Below are 19,837 nucleotides of genomic sequence, written 5' to 3' on the forward strand. Positions count from 1 at the left end.
CATCAGCTCAGGACAGGGAAGGGTGAGTTGAGCGTAGGTCAATGAATTGGAACTGAGCCTACTAGGGGTAAGCACATTCTGCATCCTTTTAAAGAACAGCAGATCTGCTTCTTCCCCATTTGTCCCTCCCAATGGAATTCTCTGCCACCTAGTCAGCAGGGCTCCTCCTCACCATCCCAGTGCAAGACCGTGGTATCCAGGGTCTTGCCAAATGCTAGGGGACACCCTTCCCTTAATGTCCCTTAGCACTGTGCAAAAGGGAACTATTTTCACCACCCCACTGTAGGCTCAGTGAGGAGAGGAAACTCCCAATTGTATAGATGAGGAAATTGAGGCACCCAGGGGCTATGGCCTAGGTTCTCCAGAGTGCTCACCTCCTCTGAGTGCCCACGTTGAGATGCCTTTAGGTGGACACTTCTAGAATCCTTGGCCTAAAGCACTGTGGCTGCAAAGGTAGTCATCAGCAGAAGTGGATATGAAAGTCAGGCATTCCTTGCTCCCAGACCAGTGGTCAATCCATAATATCATGCTAACTTGTTAATCAAGCCACACCTTCAAAACTTAACCCCTTCACCACTGTTAGATCACTGTCATTTTATACACACATCAGTATAGACCATTCCCCTGTGCATTCCAGTTTTCAGTTTGTTAGGTACATGACATTTATTTTTTTCATAGGGATGAAATGGCCATTACAGCAACATGAATCCTATTCATATTTTAGGCAAGAATACATGCACACCTTTTAATATTTTTTAACGCAGCTTTATTTTAGGAGAGTTTTTTTAAATAGTTTCCAAACTTTCAGGGAGGTTAGTCACATGGGGAAGGAAGACGAGAGATATGACTAATTTTTCCAGCATCCATGTAGCATATACCACTGGGCTCTCTGGGAAAATGTATTATTTAACAGCAGTCGTGTTACTCAAAATGCCTATAGTAAGCAATCCCCAAATTTCCATTTAAATGTGTTTTAATCAGCCCCCCACAAATATTTCACATTTTGAAGATGCTTAACTTAGACTTAAGTATCATCCACTGTCTATAATTATTCACATTTCACTGGGTCTTTTCAATGAGTGCTGGGAACCAAAACTGCCCAAGGAGCCTTAGAAAACTCACCACGCACAATTAATTCTTCCCGTGCAGAAGGTTAGCATTCTGGGATTTGAGTGTAGTGGTGCCTAGGTATGGGCTGGCCTGCTGGCTGGGATGGGTTTTACCCTTATGCATCAGAACTGAACATTTTAAACCTGCTGCTGTGGTTGCTACCTGGACCTTCTCCTAAGAGGGAGTGCTGCGTGGCATCCTCGGGAAACTGTTATTTTTACTCTGTTGGCTTTGAGGTTTCCAGCATTTGTCCTACCTCCACCCTGGATATCTGTTTTCTCCTCACGGGTATCTGTAATACACCTCTGGCTCTTGTTTACGAAGCAAGCAGAGTTCATGGATATAAAGCATAGAATCATAGAACTGGAAGGGACCTCGAGAGGTCATCTAGTCCAGTCCCCTGCATTCAAGGCAGGACTAAGTATTATCTAGACCATCCCTGACAGTTGTTTGTCCAACTTGCTCTTAAAAATCCCCAATGGTGGAGATTCCACAACCTCCCTAGGCAATTTATTTCAGTTCTTAACCACTCTGACAAGAAGTTTTTCCTAATGTCCAACCTAAACTGTCCTTGCTGCAATTTAAGCCCACTGCTTCTTGTCCTATCCTCAGAGGATAAGAAGAACAATTTTTCTCCCTTCACCTTTTATGTACTTGAAAACTCTTATCATGTCCCCTCTCAGTCTTCTCTTTTCCAGACTAAACAAACCTACTTTTTTCAATCTTCCCTCATAGGTCATGTTTTCTAGATCTTTATTCATTTTTGTTGCTCTTCTCTGGACCTTCCCCAATTTGTCCACATCTTTCCTGAAATGTGGCACCCAGAACTGCACACAATACTCCAGTGGAGGCCTAATCAGCGCAGAGTAGAGCGGAAGAATTACTTCTTGTGTCTTGCTTACAATGCTGCTAATACGTCCCAGAATGATGTTTGCTTTTTTTGCAACAATGTTACACTGTTGACTTATATTTAGCTTGTGATCCACTATGACCCTCAGATTTCTTTCCGCAGTACTCCTTCCTAGGCAGTCATTTCCCATTTTGTATGTGTGAAACTGATTGTTCCTTCCTAAGTAGAGTACTTTGCATTTGTCCTTATTAATTTTCATCCTATTTACATCAAACCATTTCTCCAGTTCGTCCAGATCATGTTGAATTTTAATCATGTCCTCCAAAGCACTTGCAACCCCTCCCAGATTGGTATCATCCACAAACTTAATAAGTGTACTCTCTATGCCATTATCATTGATGAAGATATTGAATAGAACCAGACGCAGAACCGATCCCTGCGGGACCCCACTTGTTATGCCCTTCCAGCATGACTGTGAACCACTGATGATTACTCTCTGGGAACAGTTTCCAACCAGTTATACACCCACCTTATAGTAGCTCCATCCAGTATTTCCCTGCTTCATTTAATTTCCACCAGTCAGGTTCCTCAGTTGGTTATGTTTTCTCCTGATCATCTCTGGTCAAATCCAAGTCTTGCTCATACCCTGCTATGCTACTGCCAGGAGATCTGCAGGGCTTGGGAAGAACAGACGCTTGCCTAGTCAGGCCATGTTCATGCCTGCAGCTGCTTCACTTTTTCTTCAGGGCAAAGGGTTGGTCAGTAAATTCATATTGTCACAGGCCCTCCTGCCATGATCCCAAGTACTCCTCTGCCCTATCTCTGTGGAAATGGCCTGCATGGAGGGGATGAGGACACCCTTGGGTGAGCTCCCCTGAACCCTGCCCTAGGGAAACCACACAAATCAACTGCATTGGGCCTAGCACGCCTTTGGAGGTGGGGTGGCGAGCAGAGCTAATGTGCTGAAACAGCAAGAGCCCATGTAAGTCAGTGAAATGCATTGCTTGCAGAACACCTATCCTGCAGTTCCACATGCTGGGCCCGAGGGAACCCCAGTAAAGCTGATGGTCATATTAGAATAGATTGCCTTGGTAATGGCATTTAAGCAGGTGGACTAATGTGAGATGTGACCTCAGGAAGGTCTCCATCTAGGGTGACCAGAAAACAAGTGTGAAAAATTGGAACACTTTTTTTTTCGTGGGAGGTGGGGTGTACGTAGTTGCAGATATAAGATAGAATTCGTAATATTGGTCACCCTATAGCAACCTTCCAGGAACTGAAACACCCCGAGAAGGACAGAACTGGTTTTGCCCTTGTAAATGGCTCCCTAAGGTTTGGAAAAAGCCCAAGGAAAAGGTAAAATGCCGATAAACATAGTCGACATACAAACACTGGAACTTAATTGTGTTTGTGATTAATAGCTGTCAGAATAGGCCTTACTTGAAGTTTTAGTAGAGTTGAAGTCTTGAGCAGGCCCTCTGCACAGAGGTAACTTCACCAATGGAGTGTGTAGATCTTGAGCTACAGACTTTCAAAAATGCTACACTGACATACAGAGTTTGGACCCACAGAAAGCCCGCAATGACTAATCCCCTTTCAAAGACAGAAAGAAGGCTCCCTCATTTACACTGAAGTTAGAGGAAGCAAGTCTTTGCTCACCATCTCTCCTCAATGTACATTGTCCCAGCCAGAAGCTTTCTCTGATAAGAATGAAGTTAGCTGAGAGCTAGCAAAAGACGTCAGCACTACTTATGTCTCACAGAAGCCCTCTTTGGAGTGATTAAGAGGTGTTTCTCTGCACAGGAGTGACATTTTACTCTAAAGGAGTTTAGGGATCAAGAGACTCTGCTGGAATCTGGCCAGTATTGATTCCAGTTGAGTTTTATCCATTAGTATGTCATTCTGGCCATAATTGGCTAATAGGCCCAGATGGAATCAGCTCTTCCAAAGCAGGAGAGATGACCGGGCAGTGTTTGGGGTGTTTGGGGCATTCCAGCACTGAAAAGAAGAACAGTGGGGACAAGGAAAACAAACTTAAAAGCAGGAGGGGAAGGCTGCTGCCATGTTGGTGGTAAAAGTCAGGGACTTGAAGTGAAGGTGTCTGAGAATTTGGGGAAGGGAAGTGAAATATATCCAAATACCAGGTGTGAATGGGTAAAATGGGATGGAAGGAATCGGCATCTGAGTGTGAAATTTCCTTTTCTTCCCTAGTGCATCTGATCTCTGAACTGTGGAGCAGATGGATTAGCTGCTTGCAAAGCAAACTGCAGCCTTGCTGAGCTTAGACCAGCCTTGCTGTTTTAACCAGTGTTGAAGCCTGTTGGTTATTAACCCGAGTCAAAGTGGAGGCTTGTGTAGCTGTCTCACAGTCTGCTGAGGCTGCGGGTCCAATGTCTTGCCTGTGCCTTACCCTCTGCTATTAGCTGCACTCTTGGGCAGCCCCGTGGGGCTGCTTCTCAAAGAGTCTCTGTTGAGGTCTGTTGTCTGAATGATTGTGTGCCTGGAAGATGCTGATTCTGTTTCAGGGGATTTCGGTTTACTCACCTCACCCCTGGCTCTGGAAGTGAATGCATCCGATGAAGTGAGCTGTAGCTCACGAAAGCTTATGATCAAATAAATTTGTTAGTCTCTAAGGTGCCACAAGTACTCCTTTTCTTTTTGCGAATACAGACTAACATGGCTGCTACTCTGAAACCTGTTAGAATAGCAGCTTTGTGAGCCTTTAAATTAAGCACTGATTGGCTACAGGGAATGGCTGAAATGTGTCAGAGAAAAATGCTACCTAGTTGTATATACAGCTGTTCAACTGACAAGGGTTACGAGGAGAAATCCCAGGCATGTATGGTTTTTCCGATGCCTCTGAATGCTCAGACAAACGCAGCTCTGTTTATAACATCCAATAGGCTTGAGATCCACTGCATGGTGGCAGGAAGTCAGGTTTGTACCCGCTAACGTGGCAAAATAAATTCATACTCCCTCAACTTCGTGGCTTGCTTGTCCTCACCTCCAGCAGAGAGTCCCTCCCCATTTCCACCTCCACCCTCATCTCATCCCACACACCCCTCCTGCTCCTGGCAAGCCAAACATTCTCTTGTGGCCAGATCCTAGTGCCAGATCCTTGTGCACGTGCCCCCTCCTGCCTCTGAATCCATCCAGGAACCTTTTGTGGCTCTTCGCCATGTCCGTCTTGTCCCATACTGTCACTGCTCCTCTTTGCACCTTGAGCTGCCGTCGGAGTTATCTTGTAAATGTGCTGGGGCAGGGACCCTTAGCAATGTCCCTGGGTGCTTTGTGGCTAATTGGTAATTATTAGAATAAAGGAATGATAGATATGGCAATTTCCTGCCATGTCCTTTGGAGACCTTATTCAATGAGGTTTTTGTTAGAATTAAAAAAGGAGCAGGTTGACCCAGAGGCAGGTTTCAGTTGGGGCTTCTTTACTGCGATACTCGTTCCCCTCCACTCAGTTGTCGAGTAAGCCCTGGATTCGTTACAGCTCACTCTTTTTATCTAAGTTAGTACATAAATGCCTACATCCAGTACAACACCCCAAAACCCCTTATTAAGTAATAGAAACACCCATACGATTAGTATATCCACCCCATCTATTGTTCACAGCATTAGAGATGTTATACAGGCATTTTTACCTTGAAAATACATTTCTTTGCAGTAATTTGTTGCTACAAATTCCCTGAATCAGTGGTTCTCAGGGGAGAGAGGAAGGGGCCATGACCCAGGGCTCGCTTGTGTAGCTGGGAAAGAAGGGAAGCAGAGATAACACTTCTTTTACACAAAGGGTGGGTTTTTTTAGAAAACTACATTTCTTATGCAGCTGCAACTCTTATTTATTCCCAACAAGCTGAAGGGGAGGGCGAGGGATGACACTTACCTATCAAGCGAAGAAGCGGTGTCTCCTGTGACTCTACTCCCTAATACCATACACCAGCACACCAGTGGTTTCCCAGGTCTCTACTTGACCCTTACATATCCCAACAGTTTAAGTATCTTTGGGGTCCATTTTGTTAAATGAATGGTTTATGTATTATTGTGGGCTGGGATTGTATGTAACCTCTCGAGGGGGGAGATGTGAGAGATGTGCTCCCTGTGGGTTCACAGGACTATATTGAACAATGTGTCAGGTGAGAATGAACTTTTGGAACAAAATACGTTACGTGATTTTCCTGGGGGGAGATGAATGCAAATTTCCCACCTTAGAATCATAGAATCATAGAATCATAGAATATCAGGGTTGGAAGGGACCCCAGAAGGTCATCTAGTCCAACCCCCTGCTCAAAGCAGGACCAAGTCCCAGTTAAATCATCCCAGCCAGGGCCTTGTCAAGCCTGACCTTAAAAACCTCTAAGGAAGGAGATTCTACCACCTCCCTAGGTAACGCATTCCAGTGTTTCACCACCCTCTTAGTGAAAAAGTTTTTCCTAATATCCAATCTAAACCTCCCCCATTGCAACTTGAGACCATTACTCCTCGTTCTGTCATCTGCTACCATTGAGAACAGTCTAGAGCCATCCTCTTTGAAACCCCCTTTCAGGTAGTTGAAAGCAGCTATCAAATCCCCCCTCATTCTTCTCTTCTGCAGACTAAACAATCCCAGCTCCCTCAGCCTCTCCTCATAAGTCATGTGCTCTAGACCCCTAATCATTTTTGTTGCCCTTCGCTGTACTCTTTCCAATTTATCCACATCCTTCCTGTAGTGTGGGGCCCAAAACTGGACACAGTACTCCAGATGAGGCCTCACCAGTGTCGAATAGAGGGGAACGATCACGTCCCTCGATCTGCTCGCTATGCCCCTACTTATACATCCCAAAATGCCATTGGCCTTCTTGGCAACAAGGGCACACTGCTGACTCATATCCAGCTTCTCGTCCACTGTCACCCCTAGGTCCTTTTCCGCAGAACTGCTGCCGAGCCATTCGGTCCCTAGTCTGTAGCGGTGCATTGGATTCTTCCATCCTAAGTGCAGGACCCTGCACTTATCCTTATTGAACCTCATTAGATTTCTTTTGGCCCAATCCTCCAATTTGTCTAGGTCCTTCTGTATCCTATCCCTCCCCTCCAGCGTATCTACCACTCCTCCCAGTTTAGTATCATCCGCAAATTTGCTGAGAGTGCAATCCACACCATCCTCCAGATCATTTATGAAGATATTGAACAAAACGGGCCCCAGGACCGACCCCTGGGGCACTCCACTTGACACCGGCTGCCAACTAGACATGGAGCCATTGATCACTACCCGTTGAGCCCGACAATCTAGCCAGCTTTCTACCCACCTTATAGTGCATTCATCCGGCCCATACTTCCTTAACTTGCTGACAAGAATGCTGTGGGAGACCGTGTCAAAAGCTTTGCTAAAGTCAAGAAACAATACATCCACTGCTTTCCCTTCATCCAGAGAACCAGTAATCTCATCATAAAAGGCGATTAGATTAGTCAGGCATGACCTTCCCTTGGTGAATCCATGCTGACTGTTCCTGATCACTTTCCTCTCCTCTAAGTGCTTCAGGATTGATTCTTTGAGGACCTGCTCCATGATTTTTCCAGGGACTGAGGTGAGGCTGACCGGCCTGTAGTTCCCAGGATCCTCCTTCTTCCCTTTTAACCTTAACCTTCAGTTATGCAAAAACCCAGCCTTTGGAAGCTACACAACGAGAGGTCAGAGGTTTGCTGATCACCTGTTCCATGAGGCCAAGATCAAAGATCCAAGCTGCATAAAGGAAAGACTGAACTATTCATGATTGTTCTGGTTCTGAAGTTGAGGCAGTTAGGAACTTTGTAATGATGGGGAAAACCCAGCTGTGGGTTTTGTTGAATTAACACCTACCAGAGCCTGAGGTGATCTCTGTTCAGCGTTTTTAGAACATATGTAGGTTCTTTCATTGTTTTTTAATAAGTTTTCCCTGTGATGCTTTCACCTTAAGAATAAATGTGCTTGCTTATAACGAGCTGTGTGGTAATTTATAGCTGTAGGCCATTATGCCGCTGGAGAGAAAGCAAAGCACAGACACTGATCTGTTTAGTCAATCTGTCTCACTGGGAATTAGGCAGGGGATTGTGCACCCTGGAAAAAAACCCAGTCAGGAGGGAGAGAGACACGGGTCTCTATCCAAGGGAGGCAGCGGCTGAGGAGCCAGGAAGCTAGAGTGGGTGCCCTCAGTTTACCACAAGGGCCGAATGCAGGTGCAGTTGCCCTGAATGGTGGTAAAAGGCATAAAAGTTCCTTGGAGTTTCTTGATGGCTTTGGGCCTGATCCTCAGCTGGTATAAGTTTGAAGAGTCCAATTGGGGCAAACAACCTAATTAGTTTTCAGATGGAGTGTGTTAAGTTCATGAACAGGGATTCTGCAACAGCAGGGGGCTGGACTCAGTGACACAGGCTGTCCATTCCAGTCCTGCGTCCCGATGACTTCAATGGCTCTGTGCCCATTTACACCTGCTGAGCCCTTTCGGTTCATTGACTCGAAGCTCTGTTCAGTTGCTGTGATGGCCATGGTTAAGGCTACATTTTAGCCACGGGTATTTTTAATAAAAGTTGTGGACAGGTCACAGGCAGTAAACAAAAATTCACAGCCCATGACCTTTCCATGACTTTTACTATATACCCCTGACTAAAACCTGGCGGGGCGGGTCTGGGCAGGGCGCTGCGGGTGCTCAAGCTGGGGTGGCCCAGGTACTCCAGAGTGGGACACAGCCGGGGGAGGAGGAGGACCGCGGGTGCTCAGGGGGTGCCGCGGCCTGGGGAGTCACTGCAGGTGCTTGGGTGTGTATGTGTGCCATGGCCGGGTGGGGGGGAGTGCCACAGGAGCTCGGGGGGAGGTGCCAGGACTGGGGCAGGTTCCCAACCTGGCTCCTAGAATTGGCGACCTCCAGCTCCTAGCTCCCATGTGCTGCCCCTGCTCTGCCCCAAGCCCCGGTTCTGCAGCTCCAATTGGCTGGGAACCACAGCCAATGGGAGCTGTGGGGGTGGTGCCTGTGGGCGGAGGCAGCTCGTGAAACTAGGAGCTGAGGGAGGGAAGTTCCTGTCGCCCTTCTAGGGAGCCCCCCCAGGTAAACACCACCCTGCACCCCAATCCCGAGTCCCCCCCCCAAACTCCTGCAGCTAGGGAGTGGGGTGGGGGGGCTAGGCTGCCCCAGGCGGCTCCTGGGCCAGCAGCACAGGACTCTGCAGAAGTCACGGAGGGCACGGAAAGTCATGGAATCCGTGACGTCCATGACCTCTGTGACAAACACTGAGCCTTAGCCAGGATATTTTAACTGAAAAAAACAGAAGCGAGGATGTGAAACAAAAGCACAGGGACTGCCAAACTAAGGGAGCGTCAAGGTCCGCGTAGGCCAGTCTCTAACTAGGCACATGCCAACTCCTTCAGGGGAAGGGTGTGTCATAAATATAAAGGGAAGGGTGACATCCCTTATGTATGCAGTAACCTAAAATCCCTCCTGGCCAGAGGTACAGAATCCCCTTACCTGTAAGGGGTTTAGCTGTTCAATTGACCTAGTTGGCACCTGACCAGAAGGACCAATGGGAAAAGAAGATATTTTCAAATCTGGGGGGGGAGGTTTTGTTTATGCTCTCTTTGTTTGGTTCCCTCTTGGGACAAAGAGAGAGACCAAGCAGGTAAACCAGCTCCTAAAAAGATCCTGAAATGATCCATCTAAAATTACAGAAATTGTAAGTAATAGCAAGGAAATGCATTAGATTGTCTATTGTTTTAGTTTGTGAATTTTCCCTATGCTAAGAGGTAATTTTATTCCTGTTTTGTAACTGGGAAGCAGAGTCAGAGGGGAATCCTCTGTGTTTTAAATCTTTTTATTTACCCTGTAAATTTATCTTCCATGCTGATTTTGCAGGTGTGATTCTTTTATTTTTTTTTTTAAATAAAATTCTTCTTTTAAGAACCTGATTGATTTTCAGTGTCCTAAAAACCAGGGATTTGGTCTGTTCTCACTTTGTTAACCTATTGGTTGGCATATTATTCTCAAGCCTCTGCAGAAAAGGGGGTGAAGGGGCTTAGGGGAATATTGGGGGGGGATAGGGCTCCAAGTGGCCCCTCCCTGAATGTTTGTTTAAATCACTTGGTGGTGGCAGCAATACTGTCCAAGGACAAGGAAAGGAATTTGTGCCTTGGGGAAGTTTTTAACCTAAGCTGATAGAAATAAGCTTAGGGGGTCTTTCATGCGAGTCCCCACATCTGTACCCCAGAGTTCAGAGTGGGGAGAAAACCCTGAAAGGGTCAAGAAAAATTGAAGTGATTCATTATGGAATAACCCTGGTCATGTTTCCCCCACCCCAAATCCCTTGGCTAAGGACTGGTTCCTGCCCTGATATAGTTACAAATATTTCTTCTAACCCCATCGCTGTCACAAGGGTTTGTTTTCAGCCAAGTCTACAGCATTTATGGCACAGCATTTATTAAAACTGACCTTTTCAAAACAGAGGAATTGTAAACTGTAGCATCTGTGCACACTCTGCCTATTATGGAGTACAAGGAAGCCGATTACTATCTCTGATACACTGCAGTTTGTTTTGAATTCCCCTGTGAATAATTCAAACCAGCACATCTGAAGGTTTTCTTTACTGACAGTGCACTGACATTAACCCTCTTGTAGTTGGGTGCTGGAGGCTGGCAAACGGGACAGAGGCTCAGGCCACAGGAGGAACGGAAAGGTTGAAGATTGCCAGAAGGAAGCCACGTGGCAGAGACGAATCTTTCAAGCCTAAAACAGCCGCTGCTCAGTGGTTGACTTCTCAAAATGAGCAGGTTTGTGAGTGAGGAGGTAGAAACGTGTCTTGTAATGGAAGGGGTGAAAAATCCCACAACAGCAGCAGACTTTGTGTGTGTGTGTGTGTGTGTGTGTGTGTGTCGGAGCGCCTCACAGTTAGATCACAACTAAACCTGACATCTGCAAAAAGAAATTGTTGAGGTTTTTTTGTTTGTTGTTTTAATAGATCACCTTGACTCTTGAGGCTATTTTAATTATATGCTGGGTTGCATTTTTCTTTCATACACATCCCAGTGAGGGAAGAAGGAATGAGTTGTGCTAATCTGCAGGGACTTTTCCTTCACAAACTGGAAGGAGCATCACATATCGGGCTGTTACGTAAGTGCATTCTCAGATAATGCCACAAGCTGAACAGTGGATGAAGATGGTTCCCAAGATGGAGTTTAGTTCTGCATGAGGGAGGGAGAGATCTAACCCCCTGGCTTACTGCCTGATCTCTGTTCAGGATCTGAAACATTGATCTAGCCTCCAGTGTTCTAAATGGTTTTAAATAACATCTAATATCTGTTACCTGAATGGGACTGAATGGGACAACAATCTTATTAAAGGGGGTTTCTTAAAGGCTAGGCTTCTGATTTCTCTTCAAAGGAAACCTTATTAAAACAGGCTTTATTTCAAGTGGACCTGGGTCCTGTTTTTATCACACACACAGCTGTGAACCAGGATATATGACATATCTGTCTGTCTACCAAATCTTGCATTCTTTCCAAATTGGGCTCTGTATTTCCAGTTGGGATGAATCATTGTCATAAAGGCCTTTTACATTTCAGTGCAACGGCTCCCTTTTATTATTTTCCATTTCATGTCAATTAAATGAAAACGTGAAGAGTGATATCATGCTGCTTAAGTGAACGGCCGTGGTGAAAGTTAAAATAGTTCAGTGCCTTAGCATTTTATAGCACATGAATGAAATTGCTCACTAAAGTTCTTAACGATGTAGATGCTAGAGTTCTTGACTGTATGTGTTTCAGGTAAATCAGTTCTGAAAAGTCCTTTTTAAAAATCTCTGGGGAGAGAGAGCAAGGAAAAAGAAGTCAAATTGGGGATTATTTTAAGACACATTGTTCCTTCATACAGTGTGGAGTACATGACTGAGAAGCTAAGGAGATTTAACATTAAAATAACCATCCTGTTACATAAGCGCTAAATAAAGAATATAATCAAAACTTCCTCGGAGAATAGTTCAGATTGTGCAGCAGAATCTGAGAAACATGCTTCCATTGAGTTTGCAGAGGCAGCTCACTGTTTAGCTAATGATGTGTCAATTTCCCACTACCTTCTACAGTTCATCCTCATTTTCATTAGCAAGAGTTCTCCTCCCCTCCAAACTGAATAGAGCGGGAATAATTCCCAGCAAACTTTCCTGTTGTTAGTACTTCTCCCCTTGCAATAGCTGGCCTTAGAAGTTCTAATGATGATTTCAGACTGGCGTCATACTGGCACAGCTGCTCTGTTCTGCTGTGGCAAAGGCCCAGGGTTTCTCCTCCAGCACAGAAAGGCTGTGTCTTTAACATACATGTGTTCCCTTCTGTACTTGTTCCACATAGAACGTGAGTCTCCTAGATTTGCCAGCCAAGGGGTTGAGCCTAGCTAAGAGCATAGCTAGATATTAGGAAAAACTTTCCTAACTTCACCACAAGGTGGGTGGTGAAGCACTGGAATGCGTTACCTAGGGAGGTGGTGGAATCTCCTTCCTTTGAGGTTATTAAGGTCAGGCTTGACAAAGCCCTGGCTGGGATGATTTAGTCGGAGATTGGTTCTGCTTTGAGCAGGGGGTTGGACTAGATGACCTCCTGAGGTCCGTTCCAACCCTGAGATTGTATGATTCTATGATGATAGGCCTCTCAAGTCTAGAGGGTGAGCTCATATAACTCACTTCTTTAGGTCAACCTTTAGATGTTCATGCACTTAGCTCTGCAGATCGTGGGTTCAATCTCGCAGGGTGGCAGTCGTTACATCTAAACTTTCTTTTTCTTAATCTCCTATCATTGCTTAGAGCAGACTTAGAGGACGTAGTGGTTAAAAAAGGCTGGTGGGGGTCTCCGCTCGTGATCCCACTGTTTCTGTCGTCAGTGTCGACCGTGGGGGTCTGTGAATACTATGCAGAAGCTCTTAAAATCGGGATTCAATATTGTGAACCTGCTGTTATGCATATCAATTTTATATAAGACCTGGCACTGTCTATACATAAAAACCGCTATCTTCAGCTGAACTGCTGACATGAATACTGTAGCTCACAACTTTTGCATCCTAAAATGAAGACACAGGCCTACGCCATTTGAATGAAGAAGAATAACCCTTTCTTGTCGCTTGCAATCGGGCTTCCATTTTCCTTTCATGACATCTGTGGGGAGCTAGAAAACCAGAAACATTTGAACAGATCCAGTAGATGACAATGATACCCATGTACTGTACTGGATGGTATGCGATTGCATTTTAGTGGGACTGCATTTTAGGTAAACTTAGATAGGTCCGTCTATATCCAGGTATAAACACATGGATTCCTAGATGACCCTTCCAGTCCCTTCTAACCCTATGATTCTATGTATATCACAGGGACATGTAAATACATTGAGTGGGGTAATCCTATAATCAGGGAATTATGGAAACCGCAGATGGAAAATACCTGTTGGGTCAAATAGCCACCTGCCAATCCCTAGTGCTTTTTGTAATTCCATTCCATTAAATGAGTCAAGCAATGGAGCTTCTGACTTTTTTCCCTTCTCTTGTCTACACTTGAAAGTTAATTCAGATTAAAGTAGAGAGTAAATTTAAAGCACAATAGCTATTCTGGAATAACTCCATGTGCGGATACTTAGTTTGGAAGAAGAGTCCTCTGTTCCAGTTTCACTTAATTCATTTTGAATGGAGTAAGTGAAACCAGAACAGGGCACTCTCATTCCAGAAAAAGAGTGTCCACACATGGAGTTAATCAGGATAAATTATTCCAGAATAGCTATGCTGGTATAAATCCATGTACAGACAAGCCCTTAGCAGTTATGCATTTTTCCCAGTAAATGATCAGATCATGGAAAAAGACTCAGATTTCATACACAATGAAATGATAGCCTATCATGTCTACACAAACATTCTAATGAATTGAACACTGAATTCCACCTGTCAGGTGTCTAAGCATCGATGGTGTGGGACCCAACAACCCTTGCAAGGGAACTCTGTGCCAGGGCAGAGGAAATACAGCAATCAAACATCCATTGAAGCATTGGATTTCTGAAATGATGACAAGGATTAAAAACCACTGGGAAGTAACTGAACCAGAAACAGCAAAGCCAAACCAGCCTGAGAAGTAATAGCTGCAGCCCATGACCCATACATCTGAGCATCATTAATATCTATAAAAAGATGTTTAAAATATTCTGTAGCATAAGGGCAAAAAATACAAAACATTATGAGCCAACCTCCAATGTATGATCTCCATTCCCCCCGAGGACTGTGCACATGGAAGCAGGCAGATAGTAACTTACACATCAGCACATGTTGGGCACTGGAAGAGAGGTGAACTTGCTACTAAGCAAACAGCTAGCTATATAATCAGCCAACTGATCGCCTAACCCATCACTAAAGGAAACAGTCTGAAAAATGAGTGAAAGGGTGCCCTTTGCATGGACTGAAAGTAAAAGGAACTGCTCATCTTCCAAGGACTGAGTCACTGTGACAAGGCCCTTGGAGTGAATCCACATTAACGGTGAATCATACAATCAGACAATAATCAACCAAAAGGGAAAAGGAACAGAATTCCCCAAGCCAATCACAGCAAACGGGAGAATGAAAGCAATGGGGTAAAGAAACTCAAGCGTTATAAAGGGAACATGTACCCAATCACAGCCCTATTCACTGTTTAACTAATGACCTGCAGCTAACACCCTAATGTCCCCACCATACCCAGTGGGCCAAAATAGCTTCCTACCTTTCCCCTACACCTTTGGGTCTAAAAAAGCGAATTCCTCAAGGCAGCTGAGTGAGATATAAGGCAAGGAGATGGAATGTCCTAAGGAAACGAGAATCATATTGTACTGAAAACAGTGAAAGAGAGGATCCAGCCGGTCCCCATTTGATATCTGAATAATTTGTGCTCTGTATGTTTTCTTTTTAAAGATATATTTTCCTAGCGTGACCTGCCCTGCAGGTAAAGGGCCCAACTCCATTGGCATGGTGATAAAGTGCTGCCAGTTAGCCTTAAATCCAAGGGGTGAGTGAGGCAGAGATGGTCTTTCACTCACGGCCGGAGGCTTGCCTGGTGTAATTCCACATGCCTCCAGTGAAGTCAATGGAGCTATGCTGATTTACACCATCTGAGGATCTGGCCCCCTATCATTGTACAGCACCTAGCGCCGTGGGTCCCTGGCCTGGGGGGGAACCTCTAAGTTGCACTGCAGTATAAATTGTGGGATGGGGAGAAGGTGAGCGCCACATCTGGAAGGGTCACAGGGTCCTTGCTGAACACAAATGGAAAAAGATCTGTCACCGCAGAGCAACAGAAACCCGGGGTGCCTCTTCAATCAGTGAGGCAGGTGGTATCTTGCCCGCTTTCTCTGGATGTTCCCCCCTAGCCTTACTTCTCTCTTACCTGGATTGAGCCAGTGTGCTGTCACACAGGCTCCAGGATGGGCTCCTGTGAAAGCCATCGGAGTGCACTGAGCGGGCCCGGGCTGTAAAGCTGGATGTGCTCAGCATCCTTGAACTGCAACCCAGATGGTCCTGAAGGACGGTATGTGGAAGGAACTGTTTCTAGAGGGAACATATTTCAGCTTTCCATGAGTCGGCAGCAGCTGTTGGACTTCACTTGAGATCCCTAAGAGAGACAAGGTGGGTGAGTTGATATCTTTTATTGGACCAACTTCCATCGGTGAGAGAGACAGCTTTTGAGCTACGTCCTTCTTCACGTCTGGGAAAGGTACGCTGAGCATCACAGAGCTTTAACTCATCCTAAAACGGTCCCATCTCAGTTCCCATCTCCTCACCCATTGCAGATGCTGGAGAGGGTGACGTGGGGATTTTTCCAGATGTGTAGCTGTGGCGGTGATGTTTAGTGAGCAAATTTAGGATTTCAGTGCAGGAAATGACTAAAGAATTTCAAGAGAACAGATGTCTTAGTCTGGTTCGGGCAAAACCTGAAGCAAAGGGAAACAATGGTGTCACGCAAATAAACTAATTTAGATGCATGAGCACAAAAGACAAAATTAGCCATTTACATTTGCCACAACATTTTTCAAAGGGTTGTTTGGGAAGGTGGGGGAGGGAGGGAATTAATGGCATCGTATGGCTGCCTGCTTTGAATGGAAGCTATACAGTCATATACTGATGAACCATTGCTAGCCACATTTTACAGCTAGGGAGCTGAGGCACAGAGAGATTAAAGGACTTGCTTGAGGTGAGACAGGGAAGCTGCGCTCGAACAGGGAATCAAATCCCTGTCTTCCAAGTGCTAGTCTGATGCCTGACCTTCAAGGCCAGCCTTTCTTGCTGTAGCATAGTCAACCCTAACCAATGTGGGAAAAAAAGTATTTATTACAGATAAATAACACATCCCCTTCATGTAACGTAAGAATACGGGTCACCCAATGAAATTAATCAGCAGCAAGTTTGAAACAAACATCAGGAAGTACTTCCTCACACAATGCACACTCAGCCTGTGGAACTCATTGCCAGAGGATGTTGTGAAGGCCAAAAGTATAACAGGGTACAAAAAAGAATTACATACGTTCACTGAGAACAAGTCCATCAATAGCTATTAACCTAGATGGTCAGGGACACAACCCCATGCTCTGGGTGTCCCTAAACCTCTGACTGCCTGAAACTGAGACAATGGGGTGGATCACTTGATAATTGCCCTGTTCTGTTCATTCCCTCTAAAGCATCTGGCACCAGCCACTGTCGGAAGACAGGATACTGGGTTAGATGGACCCTGGTCTGATTCAGTATGGCTGTTCTTATGTTCTAGACAGTATATGACACCTCTTTGTTTCTCTATTTTGACATGGTGGACTTCACTTAGATGTGAAGATAATAGTGCTGCATTAGTTTAGCATGGATCCAGTTTGACTAATTGAGCTTCACATGTGAAATTACAGCAAGAACACTAATTATGACATTTATCCACCAATGACAGAACTCATGTTCTTCTCTCCACCAAAGGGCATGGCTTTCCAAAGCTGCATTCCTGGCTTGTTGAAATGGAATGGAATCTTTGATGTTGATGCAAAATGCTGTTTTCAAGATCACATCTTTCCTTTCGAGTCATTTCTGTAATTTACAGAAGAGCACTCACTTGGCTACCTAACATATGGAATACCGAGATATTTAGGTAATCACAAAAAAACCCCTTTTTGTTTCATGAACTAGAAGTGTTGACATCTGCTCCGGAAAAAAACAAATGTTGAACCAAATAAACTCATTAAGTATCCCTCGAGTGCCATGGCAAAATTATAATTGCATATCTCAACTGACATCCTGGGTTTGCGTGCAAGGATCACTAATTATTTCTCAGGTTTTTTCCTTTGTTAGATGAGTGCCATGGTATGTGAATATTTAGCAAAAGCTTTCTTGTGTTTTGCTTCCAAAAGGCTAGATAAGGGCAGCCCTGCCTTTCTCCTACATAAGGCTATAATTCATAATATTATGGAGATGATGGTGATGACTCCAAAGTTAATATTGTGAGTATTACACCACTCATTGTTATTGATACTGCAGTCTTGCATAAAAGCACTCACTGAGATTCGGGCCCCATTGAGCCAGTTGCTGCGTACATGCATAGGAAAAGAGAGATAAAAGGGGGAAAATATTAGTATTCTCATTTTACAGATGGGGAGCTGAGACGTCAGGTGATTTGGTAAGGTCACATGGTCTGTGGCAAAGTCAGGAGCTGCACCCTGCTCTCCTGAGTCCAGTTTAGTGCCTTTTTCACAAGAGCATCCATCCACTCATGAATAATGCAGCCCACAATGTTTTTTGTGTGCTTACAACTTACAATAATTTTGCTTTTCATATTTTTACAAAAATAATACAAAGGCCTCAGGTGCATGTATGTGTGTGCATAGATTGTGAAAATCCTGCAGTGGTGGATAGTAACTGATGTGAATAGCCCGACTTCATGAATGACACTACTCATGAGATTCAGAAATTCATATTCTGCCCCTAAGGTATTAATATTCGCCAGCTAAAACTGAAGTACTGCAGTGGTGAATCAGGCCTTTTATCTCTCTAACCTAAACTTAGCATTTCTGTACACTGTAAGGGTAGTATAATGTTGTTGGAGTGTTGTTGTTTTTTATGGTTACATTACTGTAGCAAATTCAAACTAAATAAATAGTTTTGTGTGACTTGGAAATATACAGTACTGTGTTTGATGTCTCAATTATAGTTTCCCACAAAGTCAGACCATTAAATAGACTTTTATCTGTTTAAGGCAGAAGTCTTTGTTTTGGTGAATTGCACCTGGCATCTGCATCTGGAAGTGCAGTTATGTGTACAGTATCTGTATTTTATTTGAGCAGGAGGTGGTATTAAAAGTAGCATCTTTATATTTAGGTACTGAATGGGATAAAGGTTCTTCCACTTTTCAGAGTTATCATAAACGTCAGTTTGCTCAAAGCTTTCACTGTTTCTTTCAAAGAAGATGTTAATACAAATCCAGGTTATCTGAAGAAATAGGGATACTGTTCTGTATCTCTGGTTTGCTCTGTATTTAGTAATATAAAGTTGCAGTTATTTTTATCTTTAGAAATTATAATCCTATCTTGTTTTGTTTAAAATTTGGTGTATTTTTCTTTGCCATACCACAGATGGCTTAAGTTAATTAAAACAAACAAACTCTTTTATATTAAACCTGCAGCAAAGTGTTCATTGAGTCATCGAGTCCAATCCAAAGGAGACCGTTACATTAGCCTTTTGTAAGTACTTTGCATTGAGATACACTTGAGATGTAAAGGCGAGCAGATTGGACCCCACATCTGGTGTCCTACATCTCACAAAACATAGACTTTCGCCCACTTATTCCTACGTTGATCCCAATAACATGCGTTTGAAGGAGTACAGCACATGTGGGTTAAAGACTCCAAGTGACAATGAATCCAGCACCACCGTTTGCGAGCTGTTGCACTGGTTAATTGCCCTAATAGTTAAAAACCTGCACCTTCTTCCAAACAGGGTGAAAGAGCTCGTGTTTCTGAACAAATTGCATTCCCTCTCCTCCTGCTGATGCGGGGGGGGGGGGTACTTAAAGGAGCACAGGGTTTGTGTAATAGCACAGGCCTCATTCATGGCTTGGCCCCAACTGGAAATTGTCCATGTCGTTTGCTGTTTCTCGGCGCGTGGAGCAAAACTCTCATTGCCTGCAGTGGGAGCAGGCAGTAAATGTGCAATGCAGGCAGAAGAAATGGGTTATCTTTACCTTAGGGCTGTGAAATGATTAAAAGAATAATTGTGGGCTTAAAAAAAAGTCGTGATTAATTGCTGTTTTAATTGCACTGTTAAGCAATAATAGAATACCACTTTAAATGTATTAGAACTATTTTGGGATGCTTTTCTACATTTTCAAATATATTGATTTCAGTTACAACACAGAAATACAAAGTGTACAGTGGTCATTTTATATTTATTTTATTACAAGTATTTGCACTGTAAAAAGATAAAAGAAATAATATTTTTCAGTTCACCTCATGGGGTACTGTGGAGTAATCTCTTTATCATGAAAGTGCAACTTGCAAATGTAGAATTTTTTTTTTACATAACTGTACTCAAAAAGAAAACAGTGTAAAACTTTAGAGCCTACAATTTGAAGCATGAAGGGGCATACGAATGTTTAGCGTATATGGCACATAAATACCTTGCAACACTGGCCACAACAGTGCCATGCGAACACCTGTTCTCACTTTCAGGTGGCACTGTAAATAAGAAGCGGGCAGCAGTATCTCCCATAAATATAAAAAACTTGTTTGATTTAGTGATTGGCTGAAGGAGAAGTAGGACTGAGTAGACTTATATGAGGTGAATTGAAAAACAGTGGTTCTTTTGTTTATCGTTTTTCATAGTTGCAAATATTTGTAATAAAAATAATAATATAAAG

The 19,837-nt window shown here is 44.0% G+C and overlaps 1 protein-coding gene across 2 annotated transcripts in view; it reads left to right on the top strand.

The window, feature by feature from the left end:
- The window catches only part of MDGA2 (MAM domain containing glycosylphosphatidylinositol anchor 2), a 660,176-nt gene that overhangs the window by 48,634 nt on the left and 591,705 nt on the right, over positions 1–19,837 (top strand). The window lies entirely within an intron of this gene.

Source organism: Dermochelys coriacea, chromosome 6, assembly GCF_009764565.3.
Source record: "Dermochelys coriacea isolate rDerCor1 chromosome 6, rDerCor1.pri.v4, whole genome shotgun sequence".
Lineage (NCBI taxonomy): Eukaryota > Metazoa > Chordata > Testudines > Dermochelyidae > Dermochelys > Dermochelys coriacea.